Source organism: Corapipo altera, unplaced genomic scaffold (genome assembly GCF_003945725.1).
Source record: "Corapipo altera isolate COAL_440 unplaced genomic scaffold, ASM394572v1 45, whole genome shotgun sequence".
NCBI classification, from domain to species: Eukaryota; Metazoa; Chordata; class Aves; order Passeriformes; family Pipridae; genus Corapipo; species Corapipo altera.
In genome coordinates, this window is record NW_020884877.1 from 5533138 (window position 1) to 5553072 (window position 19935).

The window sequence follows — 19935 nt, forward strand, 5'->3', positions numbered from 1 at the left end:
TCCAGCAGCGCCCGCCCCCGCATCGCCCCCGCGGGCACCGGCCGTGGGTCGGGGGGACTGTGGGGGCGGCCGGGCCGGGCCCGAGGCCGCAGCCCCGCGGGCCTGGGCGGCGCCGGGGGCGGGCGGAGGTAACAAAGCCGCCCGCAAGGCTGGGGACGCGGCCGCCCCGCCGGCGGAGGGTGCGGGGATTCCGCCCAGGCCGCGGCTCCGCAGCCGCCCCGGCCCCGCTGCGAGGGATCCCGGCCCGCACCCAGAGCCGCACCCCCGGCGTGGGTGAATCCGGACCGCGGGGAATGGTCCTGCGACTGCTACATCGTAGCCGCGATTGTCGAGGCAGCGCCGCTGAAGCGGTGCTTTGAAGCGCCGGTTCCTTTTCGTAAGTCACACACAGTTATCTGCATTGACGGCTATCGGTGTCATCAGCGTGAGCATGAGCCAGCCTCCGCCGGCTCCGCGGTGTCAATTACCCGTCTACTTCAAAGCAGTGAGGTGCCATCGCTCTGCATTTCCTGCTTTTTCGGCAATTTTGCTAGTGCTTTGTCCACCGCAGTGATTTCAAGGAATGTTTTCATTGGGAAGTTTTTTATAAAAAAAATTTAAATTAAATGAAAACTTAAAACACTGTAATTATCAGAGGACCAGGGATGTGAAACACTGCGGAATCACAGTCCAACAAAAACACAATGCCAACGATTTGACAGAAAAGATGGACACATTAGACTTCACAGAACCACAGAATATGCTGAGTTGGAAGGGACACACAAGGATCATCAAGTCCAGCTCTTAGCCCCGCACAGGACCATCCCCAAGAGTCACACCATGTACCTGAGAGTATCACCCAAACACTTCTTGAACTCTGTCAGGCTTGGTGCTGTGACCACTTCCCTGGAGAGCCTGTTCCAGTACCCAACCTTATTCTTACATGATCTAGGTCCTGGTTATTATAATGAGACACCACCACATGCTTTGTTTTCTGAGTCACATGAAGACCAAATCTTCTCACAAGAAAGGAACACATCAGTCCTAACTACTTTGTATTCTACATCTGTTTTCTAAAGCATAGATACCTACCAATATATGGGCAGCTCTGGGTTTCTGTAGACAGTGTTTCTTCAGAATAACCAGATGGCAATTATATTAAATTAATGTATATTAAAATACAAAGTAAATATAGGATGTTCTTAAAGCCCTGGGCTTGAAATCCTTTTTGTACTGAAGCCCATGGCACTTTAGTCTTGGGCATCAGTAGAAGGAAGGGACTTGCTCTTCAGCCCTTCTGTACAATACTAGATAAACTGCTCCAGATACGAGTGTATGCGGCTGTATTCCAAAGTAGGTCAAGATATAAAAGTCATTAACACTCTTCCACCTACCTGAAGCTTTAAAACTTTGGTTTGTTTCTTTTCTGGGAATTGCACACAAGTTGGCACATTGGTGCTTAGGTTAAATAGGCTTATGCAAATGATCAGTGTGCAACTGATTAGTCTTATACAAAGTTTCCCTGATTCCTTATACTCAAGAGTGTACTCTGATGTGAGATTGCAATAATTATTTGGATTTACACTAAAGGCTCAGATTTGGATGATCATATATAGGTTAGTGGTGATTTGGGCATTCTTAGACACATCTCTCTCTTCGGCGGTACCTTGACTTGGCATCATTAATATAATTCCTATTTTACTTTCTGAAATAAGATGAAAAGAGAAAAAAAAAAAAAGATGCGCAATGCCAAGAGTTTCATAACGTTTATAAATATTTGTGCTTTATTTTTGGTTATCATGACACTTTTTTGATGATAAGATGAGAAACTGAGAGATGAAAACCATTAGCTAATGAATTATTCTCTGGATTTGCAAGCTGTAAAAGCCTTTGGACTGTGTGACATGAGTGCAGACTTTCTTTAAGTTAACACTTCTCATCTGTCAAGCTAAAAAAATTACATAAATCCAATGTATTGGATTTTCATGTTTCTCTGCCTCAAAATAGGTATTGAGAATGTTCTTGTGCCCATGCTAGAAAATGGACATTGAAAGCTTAACAAAAGAGGACATACACTCAATATAATTCATTAGACATTAGTATTAAAAACAAATATACATTTTGCCTGGCAGTCTTAATTATTTCACACACAAATACTTAAGACGCAAGTACAGAATAAACAAAACATATTTTTCTGCAAACCATAAAGAAAATAAAGCAATATTCCAACATTTCCAATCTCCTTTCTCTTTCATTTCATTATCATTTAGAGCAAACAAAGAAGGACGTGATGAATTGTTACTGAAGGTCATCATTTAGCACTGTGGAATCAGCAGCAGAGTAAGAAGAACAGTGCCCTCTGAGGGGGTAACTTCCCTACACCACAGGTAGAAGTGCCAAAAGACAAGGAGCACTATCCTATATTATATGAAGATTTCTTATTTTCCCAGCAAATCAGTTCTTTGCAAAACAATGGGCCAAGCTGAATACTCAAAAGAGGAGTTTCTTTGCTATGATCATTAAAAAGCCAAACATAAAAAGCCTAAAATCACATGAGATGGCAACATAAACTTTCATAAGACTTCTGGACAGATTACTGTGCAGCAGGTGAAAGCATTAATTGAAAGAACCACCGTAGGTGCCAAAATCTGCAGGCTATATTCTCTGACCTGTCCCACCTCTTTTGTGCTGCACAAAAGACTTAATGAGAGTGAAAACCATCTGCAGCTCCCCAGCTGGTTTGGGGGTTTTTTTTGTGATATAAAAGAGTTCCTGAGTGACTGTGGAGTTGTCCACCCCATGAGAGGCCACACAACCCTGCAATCTGAGAAGAGAGAGCACAGTGAGGGAAAGCATTCCTGGGGTTTGCTGCTCCAGCCACCTGCAGCTGGTCTGTGGACCCTCAGGAGCTGTTGCCATCTGGTACTATCGGTGCCAGGGCAGGCATTTATCCAGCCAGAGATTCAAGGGGCTTCACAGCAGCTCTCCACTCTTTTGGAACACAGAGAAGAAACCCACCGCACCAGGCCATCTGGGCTAATCTGGTTAGAGCTCAAATCTGCAGCCCCCAGTCTGGCAAAACTTCCAAGGATATCTTTGAGCACTTACCTGAGCTGGCCTTCTGGTCTTGGACTTAAAGGAATATTAATATATAAAACTCACACGGCTGAGTTTTGATTTAGAAACATTTAAACCCTTAATGAGAAGTCTATTAATCGTCAATACTAAAGCAATCTCCTACCAATAACAATTTATGAAATTATTGAAATAGTTTTTGAGTACAGAAATGAAATCTGGTGCAGTTCCTAATGCTTCTAGACAGTTACTGAAATGCACATAAAGGTCACTGAATTGTAGTTGAAGCTATGATGATAAAAGTAATTGTGAGTTTCTGTTGGTGTTTGCACAGATTGAATTGTAGAACTGTACCCTTAGGCAAGTAATATAGGATTAGACCCACACGCACTGCATCCAAAATCATGCTGAAAAGTCATTTTTAAAACATACTTTCAGTCTTGCTATTTGACTTATAAATGTGTCAGTCTGATCTGCAGAGAAAGCCTGCACTAGGATCATGCACTAGGAGCATGGATCATGCTCTCATAAAATCAGGAAGCTTCCATAACTGAAGAAAATGAATGCATTGTTCTTTTGAAATATTCTTGCTGGCAAGTAAATGGAAAACAGGGGGAAACAGTCCAACATCATGAGACAAATGACATAAAGATGGCATCAAGGCATTAGTAAGGCTGAAAGGAGGATCCCAAATCTGTATCAGAACCCTGGAGAATTTAAAGATGTGTACTGAAAGTAGTGTAGCACTTCTTGGTTTTACCCAGTGAAAGGACAGCTGAACAGGCACAAGCAGGTAGCACAGAACTGCCACAGCACTAATATCACTAGGATTCAAATCTCAGAAAATTTGTCTGGCACCCCTCTCACGTTAGTTTACACATGTCTAGACAATGCCAGTGGTTATTTGAATTACACATTTAGTCAATAATTTGACTCAAATCTTCAAATTATCTCTTTAGGAATCTTATCACTTACCACAACAGCAACAATTAGCATGTAAATGCATTTAGTAAGCAAATGGAGCAGATAGTGAGTAAGCTATACTACCAATGAATTTTCTTTAAATGATTTGAATTCACTTCAAATCATTTCAAGAAAGCAGTAACTTCTCTGGCAACTAGGCAGCAGGTTACCCTAGTGACATTAATTCCTTCTGCATCTCACGTAGGATTGAATATGGAATTAGCAGAGCTTGAAAATGCCCCTGCAGCTCAGGCAGAAATAATTTACTTCTCACTGTAAATGGAGGCTTCTCTTCAGGAGACACTTGTGCTTCACTGGTCTTTATCAAACAGGTTAACATGAATATACATTTCATGAACAGCCATGATCAGCAATGCAAATTCAACTTATCATGAACTGAGAGAGAACTGTCAAACACTTGAGCCACATTTATCCTGCACAGGACAAATAAACATTAATGCCAGGAAAATAAAGCCACTTGGAAAGCCTGGAGAATCAACAAAGAGGCTTTTTGCCTTTGCCTAATCCAGCTAAACCTTCTTAAAGTCCCATTCAAAATAGATACTTGACATGATTTCTATTCCCAATAGGTTTCTTACACATTTTATCCCCTTCCATTTGTGAAAGGACTGTAAGTTTATATTTAAGAATCCACAGAGTCATCTAAAGTACAGATGCTGAGACTATTATTTTGGCTAAGAATTCAATTCAGAATGGTGAAAATTAATAGGGCTTTATCTTCCCAAACCCTTTTTCCAATTCTATAGAGAGAAGATATTCATTCAGTGAGTGCATAATATACACATAATATACACAAGTGATGTGACCTTGTGGTAAATCACTAGTTTGTGATATTGGCAACGTTCATTCCACAAGAATATAAATCTAATCTATTGTATTTATTTAATAAAGTGTAAGCTGACCACCTTGAAATATTGCAGTGTATCCATTCCTAATGAATATTCATTCAACAGTAGCTCAGTGGGCAGCTCTACTGCAAGAAACATTACTTTTGTCCATCGATCAAACATTCAAAAACAACCAGAGGAATAGAAAGAGACCTGCAGGTGCATCTTTTTCTTAGAAAGTTTACAAAAAATATACAAATAACTTTTTTTTAACATGTTCTTCTGCCTTATAATACAAAATTTTTACAAAATTCAAAATTCTTACTCAGATTTTCCAATATCCGTTGCACATATTATAAAAAAATTAAGGAAAGAAAAAATTAGATTTTTGAGGTTTATAGATTCTGAATACCCAGCCTTGGTGATGTGGTGGTGTAGCAACCAGTATGACTGAGAATGGGGACCTCAGCTGAACAACACATGAAAATAAGGGCTCCAAATTAAAGCCACAATGAGGCATATTAACATGCCATAAAATCTGAGCAACCTGGTCTAGTGGAAAGTGTCCCTGTCCACGGCAGAGGGGTTGGAACTAGATGATCTTTAAGGTCCATTCCAACCCAGGCCATCCTATGATTCTATGAAAATGCTTGAACATTAAGCGTGCACTTAAATTCAAATACAAACTTACCTGCTTAGCTGAAGAAGGACAAATTTAAACATGCACCTCAAGTTAAGGCAAACATCAACAAGGAAAACCATCACATGAAATTACATTCAAAACTTACAAGTGACTCAGGAGAAGAGTGCTATGACACATAGAAAAGAATTGAAATTAACAAAGAACATTAGAGGAAGTAACAATATTTGATATCTTCACACTGTCAAAGAGCAACAAATAAATATTTGCGTTCACAGAGTAAATAAAAACACAGTAGTGAGTTTAGGAAGTAAGGCCCAAATAAGAACTACTGAGTGATGAATAGTGCAGTTAACTGCTGGGCCTTGTACCCAGACCACTGTCTGCCTGTGTTACCTGCAGAAAAGAGGAGTGGTGGTGTACACTGCTTAATATGCAGTAACTTTTGGTCATGTAATATGTGTACTGGAGACTAAACGTGAAGCCCTGCTGGTGCTTTGGAAGAGCAAAGCCAGGGACAGGAATTCTCAAGAGAAACATTAAAAACTCAGTGATACAAAAAAAATAGGTAGAATAAGAGTATGGCTGCACAAACTCTCTAAAAACTAAAGCATGGAGAAAACAAAATCTCTGCTAACATTTACAGTTTTAGATATTTTAATAAGCAGATGGCACACTGCAAGGATATCTGGAATGCAGTTGGAACTGATCAGTCACCCTTATCCTGGCATAGTTGGATCAGGAATACCTGTCAGGTTTCAGCTAAGGTCACATCATTGTATCAGGCGCCATTTAAATCCCATGCATGATTTTGGGCTGGTATGTGATTTCAGAGCAGGAATCCAAACTACCACATGGCAATTATGCCAGGAGAACGGAAACCACGTGCAAGTGTTTCTCTCACTGACGAATGTGGGTTTGTTTTTATAGCAACATTACTAAGCTGAGGTGGGCAGCACACTCTTCTACATTTGTGGCTTTGCCTACTTTGCTTTATACTAAAACTGAAATGTCGTCTGTCTTCCTTATTCTATAGTACAGTTCACAGGACACAGAATTTTTGCCATGTCAGCACCACTCTGCTCTTTGTGTTTGATAGGTGCAAGCCTTAGTTTTGTGGTTGACTACACCACTTCTCTTACACTCCATTTTCCAGACTTCTTTTATAATAGAGACCCACTTTCTAATCCCTGAAGCAAAGTACCAAACAGTGTATTATGAAACTTGGATTTACATATTGACAGGCTGAAAGTATGGACATAACAACACCACCACCCAGGTACTACACAGAAAGATGTCCAGATTTCCATAGTGAGGTTTTGCCTGCTGATGGACTGACAGCATCATGCACTTGCAACCTGTAGGAGCTATTCTCCACTGTCTAGTATCTTGTAATGAAGCCTGAATGTGTTGTACAGATCATAAATCCAGATTTTTAAAGCATGATTCCAGAGAGCGCTTTCATTATTCTACGAAGAATAATCCAGCAGTGACAGAGTGCAGTCTACACGTGCAAAAATGTATCTCACTCTAAGGACTCTAGTTCAGGGGACAGAGATGCCATTACTTTAAAACAGAGACTGGAAACTTTTGGTCATGTCAGTTAGGCTGTGTAAGGGATCTGGTTATTATGTGACCAGATTACTGCAAGGTGAGTATACTGCAAGGTGGATATTTGTACCTGGATTTTACCAGGGAATGGGAAAAGGACTTTAAATTCTGAAAAGTCCACTCTAATCAGATTTGAATAGCACACTTAATCCTAAATTAATGTATCTCAGTGAAAATGAGTGGAATTAATTCCCTAGTAAAAAGCTGAATGTAGCACCAAAAAAAAAAAAAGCAATTAATGTTACTTAGCTTAGCCTTGATGGCTAATTGGGGCACTTTAACATGCTATTATCAAAGGTGCCTAAATAACTTCAGTAAAGTACTAAAATACATTACTGCAGAAAACATCATTTCCACATAATATTCTTATGAATAATGACTGCTATTTAGGCATCAAGCTACTGCTTTCACATGAAGTTGTAACATTACTTCCACAAAGGCATGACATTCTGAGAAAAACAAAATATTCCAGGTAATATAACTATTTTAAATCATTATGATTACAGCTTGGTGTATTTTGGAGGGTATTATTACTGTATATTTGTTAAACCTCATAATTTACCTCAAAGTGCACATGATTTGGAGAAGCTTGCTGCTATTTTTTTAATGTATTAGGACTATTTTTTTCTGAGAAATGCCGGGTTGACATATGAACAGAAAGTGGCAGGAAAAGAAATACTGTTCCTCCCATAGCAAGCACACTACTGTAAAGCTTAAAAATTAAGCAGCTGCAGCACATTTTTGCTTAGACCTTTGAACTGCACCATACGGTTGACGTTCAATTAAGCGAAGATTTATCAGTCCCTGATTGGAATATGTCCAGAACTTGCTATTTTCTTAAATCTTTGAACCAGAGGACTAGAACCGAACATACAATTTTATTGACTCTCCCAAAATACTCCACACTTTCAAATCTTTGAATGAAATGAGGAAAATTTAATGTAGATTTTCTTAGGTATGCACTTTTAGATTTCAGAATTAAAACATACCAATGCTATAAAAGCTACAAGACAGCAGTTTGATGTTACAACTTCAGCCAAGTTAAGATCTCACCGCCATCGAAAAGGTGAGGTCCAAACCCCTACCAGTTCTCCTCAAGCCATCCCATCACTTACTTTACATCTGCTTTAGCAGCCACCGAACTGAACAGCAAAGAATATTATATTCACTAAAATGACAGAATACCTACCCAGTAAAAGTGTGTGTTTTCTTGTGAAGTCAGCAAACTGAATGGGTTCACCATGCAATCCAAGTGGCACAAGATATGACAGGTGATTCCACGACTGGGAAGAGACAGCAAGGGAGAAGGGAATGAGACAACTTCCCTTTGAAAGCACAACGTTGATATTTTGACTTCTAATTGAAAAACTGACTGTTTTCTACTCCCCAGACGCTTTGCTTCTTCTTTTAGCTGTATGCCTTGCAAGTACATTTTCATCACACTCAAGTGCAGCACTAAATTCTTGAACAACAGACAAGTCCATGACTTCAAGTCTAAAAGTGCTAAGAGTGGATTAAGAAAAAAGAACTGCTGAATGAATTCAGTTGGAATTTTATCCGAGTGTTGCACTAAGATATCAAGGTCCAGAACAAAAAATGTTGTGGCTGCATAGGAAAAGATGTAACTTTTTTATTCAAGACTGTAAATTTCATTTATTTGACAATGGACTGAAACACGGATACAATATTAGACAAAAGTAGGTCATGAAATTTTTCCCATCAGATTATTCGAGGCAATAGAAATGTCACAGGAAAGTTGTTTACAGTGAAAACCCTAACCCAAAATTTGGCAATAATTAAGTCAGTCAAACATAAAGCTTTTATGATAAATTGTAAAAGCTTGATTTTAAATTCCATGTAAGACTCTATGGTTAAATTCTGCTTTTGTAGACAGATGGTAACATTTTTTATTGCTTGTTTATTATAATATACTTGAGTGCATCTATTCAGTTCACTGAAAAAAATCCTGAAAACATAATTTGCAGTATTCTAATCCACAAGGCTTAACTCCTTTGCAATTGTCATTTCAATGTAGCAGTAGATTTCACTGTCACTATTGCTACAAAGGGATTAACCTCTCCCTGTTCATTTCTTATACTGGGAGAAAAATTTATTGAAGGGTTCAATTAGTTTTGAAGGTTTTTATTTATTTGTCTTTCCTTGTCATAAGTGTGACCTCATCACTGCAATTTTTCATAAATGTGGGAATATTCTTCTACTATAATAACACTACAAAACATTTCTGTAGTCCTGCTTTTCATAGAATGGTTTGGGTTGGAAGGGATTTGAAGATTATCTAGTTCCAACCCCCCTTGCCATGGGCAGAGACACCTTTCACTAGACCAAGTTTCTCAAAGCCCCGTCCAACCCGGCCTTGGACACCTCCTGGGATGGGGCATCCACAGCTTCTCCGGGCAACCTGTGCCAGTGCCTCACTGCCCTTACAGTAAGGATTTTTTTCCTAATACCCTTAAACTACCCTCTTTCAGTCTGAAGCCATTCTTCCTTGTCCTGTCACTACACACTCTTGTAAAAAGTGTCTCTCCATCTTTCCTGGAAGTTCCCCTCAGGTACTGGAAGGCTGCAATTACGTCACACCTGAAACTTCATGGAATAGTAAATAGCCTCTAACATAGCAAATGTAATATGGCAATGAAGAATACTGCTTAAAACCAACTTCAACTGTAAATTTACTAGCAGCACTATACAAAAAAAAAGTGTATTTACTGGTTTTCACATAGATTACAGAATAATACTGGGGCATTACAAATTGGGGCTGCTCTACTTTCATGACTTTTCCTACGTGCTCCACCAAACTCTTTGATCTTTCTTCATTTGACAGACTAATGCAAACTTTATTACCTTAACAGAGGGGCTCAAAAAAAACTTACCCGCTGCTCTGGCATTAAGTATTTTTATCATTATTATTTTATAGATACAGTATAGTTCAACAAAGAAATTTCAGTTACTTTGGCAAAACATAGGCTTGCTACACTGATAAGACACTGTAGGAGATGGCTGGGATTCTTAGCTATGTGTGTATCAAGGGACAAATGAAGAAATTAAGTGATTTAGCTGGAGTTACTCACAAAACAGCACCTTAGCTGGAACCAAAGAAGTCTGATATCAGATTCACAGCCAGAATACTGCATTCTTTCTACAGTCTGGTTGCACTGTGTATGTTCAGATCTTTCTTTTTTTTTTCCTTTGGAAAGTATTGGAAGGAATAGGAAGTTCATCTAGCACACTGCTTCCAAACCCTTCTTAATATCCAAGGACCAAATAGTACTTCAGGAAAAGAAATCTATGGAAAATGCCATATTCTTTTTTTGGCAGGAAGGCATGGGATAAATATTTGCATTTAGACAACAGAAGCTGTACTAATTAAAATGTTACCATATGTATAATCTGCATTTCAAATATTATTATTATTATTATTATTATTAATAATAATAATAATAATAATGGCTAATTCCTGACTTAGCCAGTCAGAAGTCAATGACACAAAGCTGCTAACTCACACAAAAACTTATTTGTATGAGGTTTATTTTGCTTTTTTTACCTGCAATTCTTTACACTTGATGAGGCCACCACCTTTTGTTTAGGATATTATCAGGATCTATGGACTATGAATTTACTTGTATAGGTCTAGTCCATCCTTCTGTCATAAAGTAGAATGAATTATGACAGAACAATTTGTGAGATATTTTACTCAGGACATCAGAGCAAATGGTCAGAATACTGCCTTTGGCCACGAATTCTATAAGGAACAGTGATTACCTTGAAAAGGCACAGTGAGATTACAACATATACACTTCTAGCATACGTAGTTATGAATTCTGATTATAAAATATTATGGACAAAAAAATCTGTCTGTGTAAACTCAGCAAGAAAGTGCTACAGACTTCTGTAAAAGCCAACACTTCATTCAACCTAATTTTTCTATGATCCGGTAATTTTGACCATACAGGTAAGGATCTGTGCCCATTGCATCCTGCAGCCCACCAGTTACAGCTGGAATATATTCCAGCTCTGGGATATGTTTTAAATGGTCTGACTCTGCCGTGTTGAATGCAATTGTGCATTCTTCCTGTAATCACACAAACCTTTGTAAGAGTCGGGAAAAGCTCCTTGCAAAGTCTCCAGTGCTACAGAACATACCTGTCTTTTTTTAAAAAACCAGGAGAAAAACCTTGAATTCCTTATGATGTAAGCAGGCTGACAAAGGCAAACGTTAGCAGAAGGATTTTAATGTTCTCTTTAAAGAAGTACAATTTATTCAACAATATATTTTTTCATGAGTTGGAACCAGGATGTTGTCTGCAGTTTGATATAGAGAGTTCAGAACATGAAATCTGTCAGCATTTAAGGAAACAAGGTCTGAAGGGAGAAATAGTATTTTACAAAGCAGTATTTAGGACAATTGCATTTTAACATAATTAAATATTGCCCCATTGGAAGTAAAGAGAACCCTGCACTGCTTATAAATGCAGTAAAGCATTTATAATAAAGGGTGATGCAGAACATCACCCTTTCACAAGTACATCAAGGAAAATGACAGCCAGTAGATAAAAATAAAACAAATAATAATAGAATATTGCTTAGATAGATTAATTAACTGCAGGATGTTCAAAACAATAAGAAGAGTGATGTATTTTGTTGAAGATATTAAGTTTTGAATATAAATTAAACTCTGCTACTCAGCATAACTAAACGTGTTAGCTGTTAGTGTATCTGTCAGCGATGCAGGTTGTTCTAAGAGATAACAGACCAGATTCTCTGGTGTGGAACTGGTATTTTGCACCTCACTCTACTGAGCTCCATTAGACCCACAAGGACCCCAGCGTAAAATGGATGCTTACAACGGAGGTTAATGCTCCTCCTCTTTTTTCCTACTGCTGTCATAAATCAAGGCTCAAATCCCCCAGTCCTGTGGTTCAGTTCCCACAGACCCACCATAAATTTAAAGCAGATAAATGACACTTTTCCCTCCCACTGACAAATGAATTCTGTACAAAGTGGACACAAGAATTTGAGGTGAAAAAAGGCAATCTATATTCTCCTTCTGTGAACGCATGTGGTAATTTACAGCACATGTCAGTCTGCAACTCCCAGGATTTGGGCCACGCTCCCCAAAGCTATGCAGCAGTCTCTGGTTATTCACATAAAACTAGGACACCACTTCAAAGAGTGCAGAATGCAGGTTTAGTATATAATAAGGTAAAATCCCTCCCAGAAATACACATTGAATTTTGATTATATTCAAAAATAAAATGTTCCTCTTAAGGAATGCATTCCTGAACTCAAACATAAAATGTTAATTAAAGTTTAATGTATCCTGTGTGATGCCTTCGCTTGCTGTGTATCTCTGGTTTAAATCTGAGGTTAGTTATCTTAATGACTGATGGGGCTCTCCTGCTTTGCCATTCGCTTGTTCTGAAGGAGAAGTCATTCTTCCAGTAAACACAATAGTCATTTACCTCTTCTATCACGTCAGTGTCTTACCCTTAGAGACTCTTCAAAAATAGGCCAGCAGATACATTAAGCTTATGTGTCACTGGTGTTAAGGCAAGAGGCAAACCCTTCCTCAGAATTTAATTCTGTTTTATAAAAAGCACTTCAATAGGATTTACAGCTTTCAATTTTTTAATTTAAAAATAGGAAAAAATATTACTAAGATCATTGCTATTGGTTTAAAAACTGGAACGTGTGTTATTACTTACTCTGACTGCAGATTTTTAGCCAGAACATATAGAAAGTCATAATATGGAAAACAATAAAAGCTATTATAAATCCTTTTGCATTCTTGCAATGTTTTTCATAGATTAAAAATCAGTGTATCCACTGCCAGCTCCTAAACTATGAGAAAAGACAGAACTCTATAAAGAAGAGATTTTTCCTTTCATTTTCACAAAATGTATGCAATTTTTTCACACTGTTGAATTACACAAAGGAGGAATGTTACTGTTTGTAGGAGTACTAATGACAATCTGTTTAAAATGGATTCAAACACCTAGCAGAATACACTATAATCTGCTTACATGAAATATTGTCTCTCAGCAGGAGTGCAGGTCACTGTTCTATAATCTAAGTGCACCAAATGTTCCAGTATAATTTCATTTGATTTCAGTGAAAGAGCCGCAAATACTGACAACTGAAATAATGACACACATTTCTGTCACTGCAGGACTATTATGTTTGACTCCTTTAGATTTCATTTAGACTTGTCATGTGTCTTTAAATCTGTTGAAATTTATGCATTAACTTATCATGTACAATGACACTTTGATTACACTTTAATTCTGTACTCTTTTAGTTCAGTGCCTGAGAAGGGGGTACTTGTCTTTGAAAGGTAGAAGGGAAAGAATGTCTAGTGCCACATTAGGTTTTTAAAGCCAAACCCCCGAAGATATGAAGCTGGTCTGATAAGCTGACATGAACTAATTAAGGTAGAAGCTGATTCCGCTCCCCTGTCTCGGAGTGAAAATTGTTGCCATTATTTCTTTCCTATTAATGTACACAGAAACTAAAAATGGTAAATCATTGCACTTGCTGAAGTAAACCTGAATGCCATAGAAACATTTTGATTTAAAGCAACAGGACTTCTATATACTCCTAAAGGAGCAGATGCCATCTCATATTTTGTAGACTTGTCAGAGAAGAGTTGGACAGCAAATTGACACAATTTCCAGATATTGATTGTCCCTTGGTCTAGTGCTTTATAGTCTGTTTCCTGATTTCCAAAAGTGAGCGTTCTGATTCAGAATCAATATAACACTTGAATTGCCATCCAACTGGACTCTTCTTCAAGTGAATTAAGAGAATCCAGATAAAATGCCAATTTTTTTTGTATGTGTTCCACACTTCTCATATATGCATTTACACACCAGAAATACTCGCATTATCTATTGGAATATGCATTACGATGAAGTCTGAGAAGAATGTTATTTATTCTGTTCACAAAATTGTGTAGAAAAGACTGACATCCTCTGTTTTTTAGAGAATATGAATGTTCAGAGCCAGAATATTGTACATGATGCATACAGCATGTTAATTGTTTAATTACTGAAATTGTAAGACATTGAAAGGAAAACAAAAGCAGGATAAATATGTCTCATTTTTGCAACATTTTACCCAGGGCCCTCTTATGTCCTTACAAAGTAAAAACAGACTACAGCTGCAGAACTTGTATTTATATTTCAAATGTGTCTGACAGTGTTCTGAGCTACAGTTACTAGTGTTTACTGTGAAGATAAGCTACATGTGAGAATCAATGAGATCTGTATTTATACATATCCAAAGTTCAAGACTTCTTTTGTTTAAAGCTTTCAGTCTTGGCTCAACAGCACACAGAAAAAGGGTCTTCTAGGAGAAAACAGTAAGCCAGAAAAGTACCTAGTAATTCAGTAAGTGTGAAGATTTAGTTAAGTAATAACTTAGATACAAATTTATTGCTTTATTTTCTGCATATATATGTGTACACACATATGCAGACATAATCATCTCCTTGCATGTTTCTTATTAAAGCCATTAGCCTTCATACAAAATCCGATGGGGTTAGTTTATTTGGTCCTAGTTCTTAAACTCGTAATTCTCAGCATGACATCATTATTTGTCATCCTAAAGATCCCTCCCTGTATGAGACAAAGCTCTCAAACTGAAGAACTATTGTATTAGCTCAATACGAAAAAATGGGGAGGAGGGAAAAAAGGATTGCAGATCAGAGGCAGGTAAGCACAGAGAGATAAAAACAAAACATTTTTTCTTTCTCTTGTATAAAAAAATAAGGATTATATATATATTACCATAAGCATAAGGAGGAAAAATATATTACAAAGAATACTTACAATGCTATATTATTATGTAAAATATCTAATGTACTTACTTAAAATTCTACAGCAGCTAATAACCCTAAGCCAGGGATGATCTTTTCATGACACTTCACTCAAAAGCTGGTTTCCAGCTTTCCTAAAGATCTAACATCTTGCTACAAAGAACAGGCAGATGCAAACAAACTGGGTAGCACAAAATGCAGACTTTTGCCAAAAAGCCATCACAGTGGCAGAAATACTGATAACCTGAATTCTCACTAAGTTTTGGAGACATAACAGTGTAGGAGAGTTTTAAGGATGGATCAAAGAACAGTGCTTTCAGAATATACATGGTGATACCCTTCTCAGTGCAAGTGATGACAGTAAATTAAAAACCCACATATGTGCTTGTAGAAGTATGTTGGAGTCAGGCAACATGGGCCAAACAAAGAAGTTAATATCTCATTAATTATAAAAATAGCAGACAGGATAAAGAAAAAGCACAAAGGGTTCTGACGGGGAAATTTTCAGCTTAAATTTCTATAACTTGTATCTGATGCAATAAAAAAGGGCAATTTAGAAGAACAGGATAAACTAATTGAAGCAACATTCAGGGAAAGTAGAGTTACAGCAGTAACAGAATAGAGCTGAGGCTCCGCTCCTACTACCTTCCTTTGCAGAGTGCCAACCTGGACAGACAAACTAATTTGATTTATCCCACCTCTCAATTCAAGCTTGCAAGTTCCACCTACTGCTGCAGCATTCTTTCATAGTATCCAAGGAATCCAAAATATTTGTACTAGTGTTTGCTCTCTGATTTACCCTCATACCAAAACATTCTGCGTAAGCAAGTAATTGACTGAGATGAAAAGAATTCTAAAGACAAGCAGTGCAGAAGTGCTGGCAGCTCAGACTACACCTTGAACAAACACTTCAGTTCTACCTCAAAACAATAGAAGGAACTCAAGAAAGATCAATGAAACTGAGGCAAAGTATTTTACATGGGCTGGAATAAAACTTTGTTAACTAATAACAGTTGTAGCACTTAATTATCTAAAAATACATGGCAAATCTAAGTAGAAATTAAAAGAAATTATCAGAATAGTAAAAAGGCTATAACTAAAAAAAACATCATTACAAGAAAGGAAAATGAAGAAGCACTTCAAGCAGTGAGCTCCACTGGAATATGGAAAAACTTCCCAAGGAAAAGCCCATTCCCTGAAAAATTTTAAATCAGACTAAAAATGTAATTAGAGACAATAAAAAAAAAAACCCTGGAGCCATAACATTGCTGAAATAATAAAAACATTATATGAATTATCTGATTTTTATATATAAAATATATATAATTTACATGAAAGCTTTACTAAGATATGTGGGCTGCTGTACACGTCACACAAAGAACAGGTGCTTTAGTAAGAAACAACAGTACAGCTGTGTTCTTAACTACAAACCAAAATATTCTTCTATCCCAGTTTAGCTTGCAAATCTGTACAGCAATGATAATTCCATCACATATATATGTAGGTGGCAAATCTTAGAGGAAATGATACTGATTTGAAGAAAAAAGTAGGTGGGTTGTCATCGTAATGCACCTGCCTGCCCCAATCTCCTATTGCCATATAAATGACATTAAAAATAATACTATTTTAGCTTATCTTGAAGACTCCTGTGAAACTCCTGGGGAGAATATTTGGAGCAGAAAAGAACATCTCATTGTTTAACTTCAACTTTCGATGCTGATTTCTTTGATCACCATCAGCTTAAAAGTTTCCCATGGAAAATATGCTACAGACAGTTTGATGAATGTTTTACTCCTATTTTTTTTTAATATGAAGTCACCCTTACCAACCAACTCCTAAAAGTAAAATAAAGAATGTGAACAAAAAGCCCAGATCAAGCAGTTTTCTTAATGCAAACTAAATTAAGAATACCATTTGATCTGTTTGTTTCAAAATTTATAAGTTGCCTTCAGAATTAGTAATCTTTCTGTCAAATACTGTCACCCTACCTCAACTCATGAAAGGATGTCTGAAATACAGTTTCCATTTGACCTACAAATCAGTTGCTCTTTTATGTTCTCATCTCCTATACATACTATTCTACTGCATAAACCAGGCATCCCTATATTGTTGTTTGACTATCCTCTGATTAAAGAACAGCCTAAGCACAACACCAGTAGTTATCAAGGAACTATATGATGAAAAACAATGATATTTTTAATATTCAGTGTTATTTATGCATCCCTTCCTTAGGTGAGAAACTTAAGAGTTACTTAATTTATCATTTTAATCTCTTTCCCAAGTGATCTTTATATTCCCTCACATCCTACATTTCTTCACAAGCCTCCTAGCAACATCCCCCAGGAAAAGGCTTCCTGGAGCAAATTCTCAAGCGGAGCAATGACATCCTTACATCAGCTGAGGATCTTTTTATTACATACATTGATCAAATGCAGTGTTGCCCTGTCTGCAGTGTCACACTCTTTGCTGAGAGGAGCTCCCAGCCCTTCCTCCAAAATAAAACACTCATGCCAACAGATCCTTATATCAAAATAATTATATTCATCAGTAAAATGCAAAAAATTCAGCATTAATGGAGAGCCACCAGCTGCAGTTGCACAAATTAAAAAATGCATAGTCACCATATTTAGAAGTTCCAATAAATATCATTCCTCTCTGCTGCCATCTACAGAGAGATTTCAAATTTTGCAAAAAATCTACTTTTCATTTCCAGATGTGTATTTAATAATAGCCTGTCAACATGCCCTACAAACCAGTTCACTCCAAACACATATTATATCAACAGTATTACCTCAACATATTAGAAGCTTCAGGAAAAGCTGAGCCCAAGTGACGGGTTGTTAAAAGGTACTTTGATGTTGTCACACTGCATGACAGTGATGCCTGATCTTGAGCAAACCCCTCAGCTGGGAATCAGTTGCTCATAGTCCCTTTCCAATGCCTGGGAAAAATTGAGTCATACATAGAGGTCCCTCAGAAGACAGAGATGAGCTGCAAAGGAGATTCTGTCTCTAGTATGGCATCCTAAACACCTTTGTTGAAGTGCCCAGAACATCTAATGCCTAATGTTGTAGCATCATTATTTGCTGCCTGCTTCAGACTGCATTTCCAGGTTCATGGCTGGATGTTCTAACCAGGATGTGACAGAGCCAGTTTCCTTCTCTGCATAAAAATGAAACTAAGTAACCAAACAGGTACATTTTTAAAAGACCAACCCCTGGGACGGTGGAGACAGTGTAACTCAGTAAGATTGCTGATCTATGTTAAATCACTGCAAGCCTCTTGCCTATAAAATACCACACTTGCCTAAGGCCCAGTCTGTTATTTCTCACTAGTCTCAGTCACTTGGATCAGGATACTTAACTGGTTTCAGAAAAGTTGAGTAAAAGCTTATTAATACTCTGCTACCAGTGCTTTTACCTTTTTTTTTTTTTCAGTTTTGGATGTAATGACCAGTTTTATACATTGGAGATCCTAAGAAACACTTAGCTGCTGATAAGGTCCTAACATGTTGCTAAAGAAGAATTAACTGAAACACCTTGTGAATGTGTTATTTGATAATCAAAGTTATATTTCTGCAGTAGTCAGGCTGTAACATACCAAAACCTTTTTTTCTGTTTGACACAGAACTCCTTTGTCATATTCCTTCAGCTATATTAATCAACAGAGCATTCAGATCATTAAAGAATTCATATTCTTTACTGTCTAAGTCATTTTAATTCTCTCCATGCCTTCTTATTCTAGTTATTTTTTGCTTCTCTGTTCCCTGTTGTCAAAGGTTTCTTTCAGTTCTTTATTTCTGCTGGCTGTGCTTTTAGGACAGTGTCCTTCTTATGGCCATTGTACTAATTTGAGCACCTGCTCCTAGAAATTAACTGTCTTGGAGGAATTTATGCCATTTGGATATTTTGGGTTTTTTAATCTGTTTTGTTTTTTCACCTAATTGAAAATTTATACCTGAAGCAACAGAAGAAAGGTAAAATACTCAGGTAGAAAGAGGACATTGAGCAACTTTCTTGTTGCCTTTTTTTTTCTTACAGGGTGGTGACATCTGCTCCTTTTTCCTCAGTGTGTCCAGCAGCAGGTGCAACAGGTGATGGCAGAGATGACTGACTGCAAGAATAAGCTGATCTGTGACAAAGGAAAACCCCAGGTATCTCTCTGCAGCTCAAAAAGGAAACTTGTTTTTTACTTTCATCTAAGGTAAAGTTGTTTAACCTGAGCTCTTCGGGAGCTCTTTGGAGGGAAATGCTTATTTATCTTCTCTACTTAATATGTTTAGTGTCAAGCACATATATTAAGAGAGTTGTGTATCAAAATCATCTTCGATTCTGCTCATACTGCCATTAGATTCATGCTGTTGATGCAGCACCTCTACAGTTCAGGATAGTTAAGCTGCTTAATGTGTGAGAAGAGTAGAATGGCTAAGAGCCACCAGGGGGCATTAGAACAAAAGAGATGGGTAGAAATTGCTTGAAAGATTAGAAACTTGAAAAACTTTATAAAAAGATCAGATAAATAAGGACGGAGGCAAACTGGGGTGGTAATGAAAAATAAGCTGAAAGTAAAACTCTACTTCGTTTTGACTTGTGTCATAGAATTTGGGACAGCAGTGGAAAGATTCCCAACTTTCTTTTAAAACCAGCACAGAATGTTAGTGTGATTATTAGAGAGCAAGAAAGCTAAATTTATGCAACAGTCCTAACTCTGATGTAGTGACAGAAGAAAGTGACTAAGACATCATACATACCTAAATTAAAATCAATTGAATTGTAATCTTGGAATTATTTCTATGGAAGGATAAATTAGAAGTTACTCCTTTGCTGCTTCTCCTACTATGAGACTCAGAGAAAAGAAAACACTGGGCAAAGAAGGATTGTCAGTCTGCTTCTGTGTTCCACTTAAAGTAATGCTTTGCTGTTTCTGCACTATAAGAAAGCTGAGCTATTTTGTCATATCTCTTTTCTCTAAGACTGAAGCGCAAA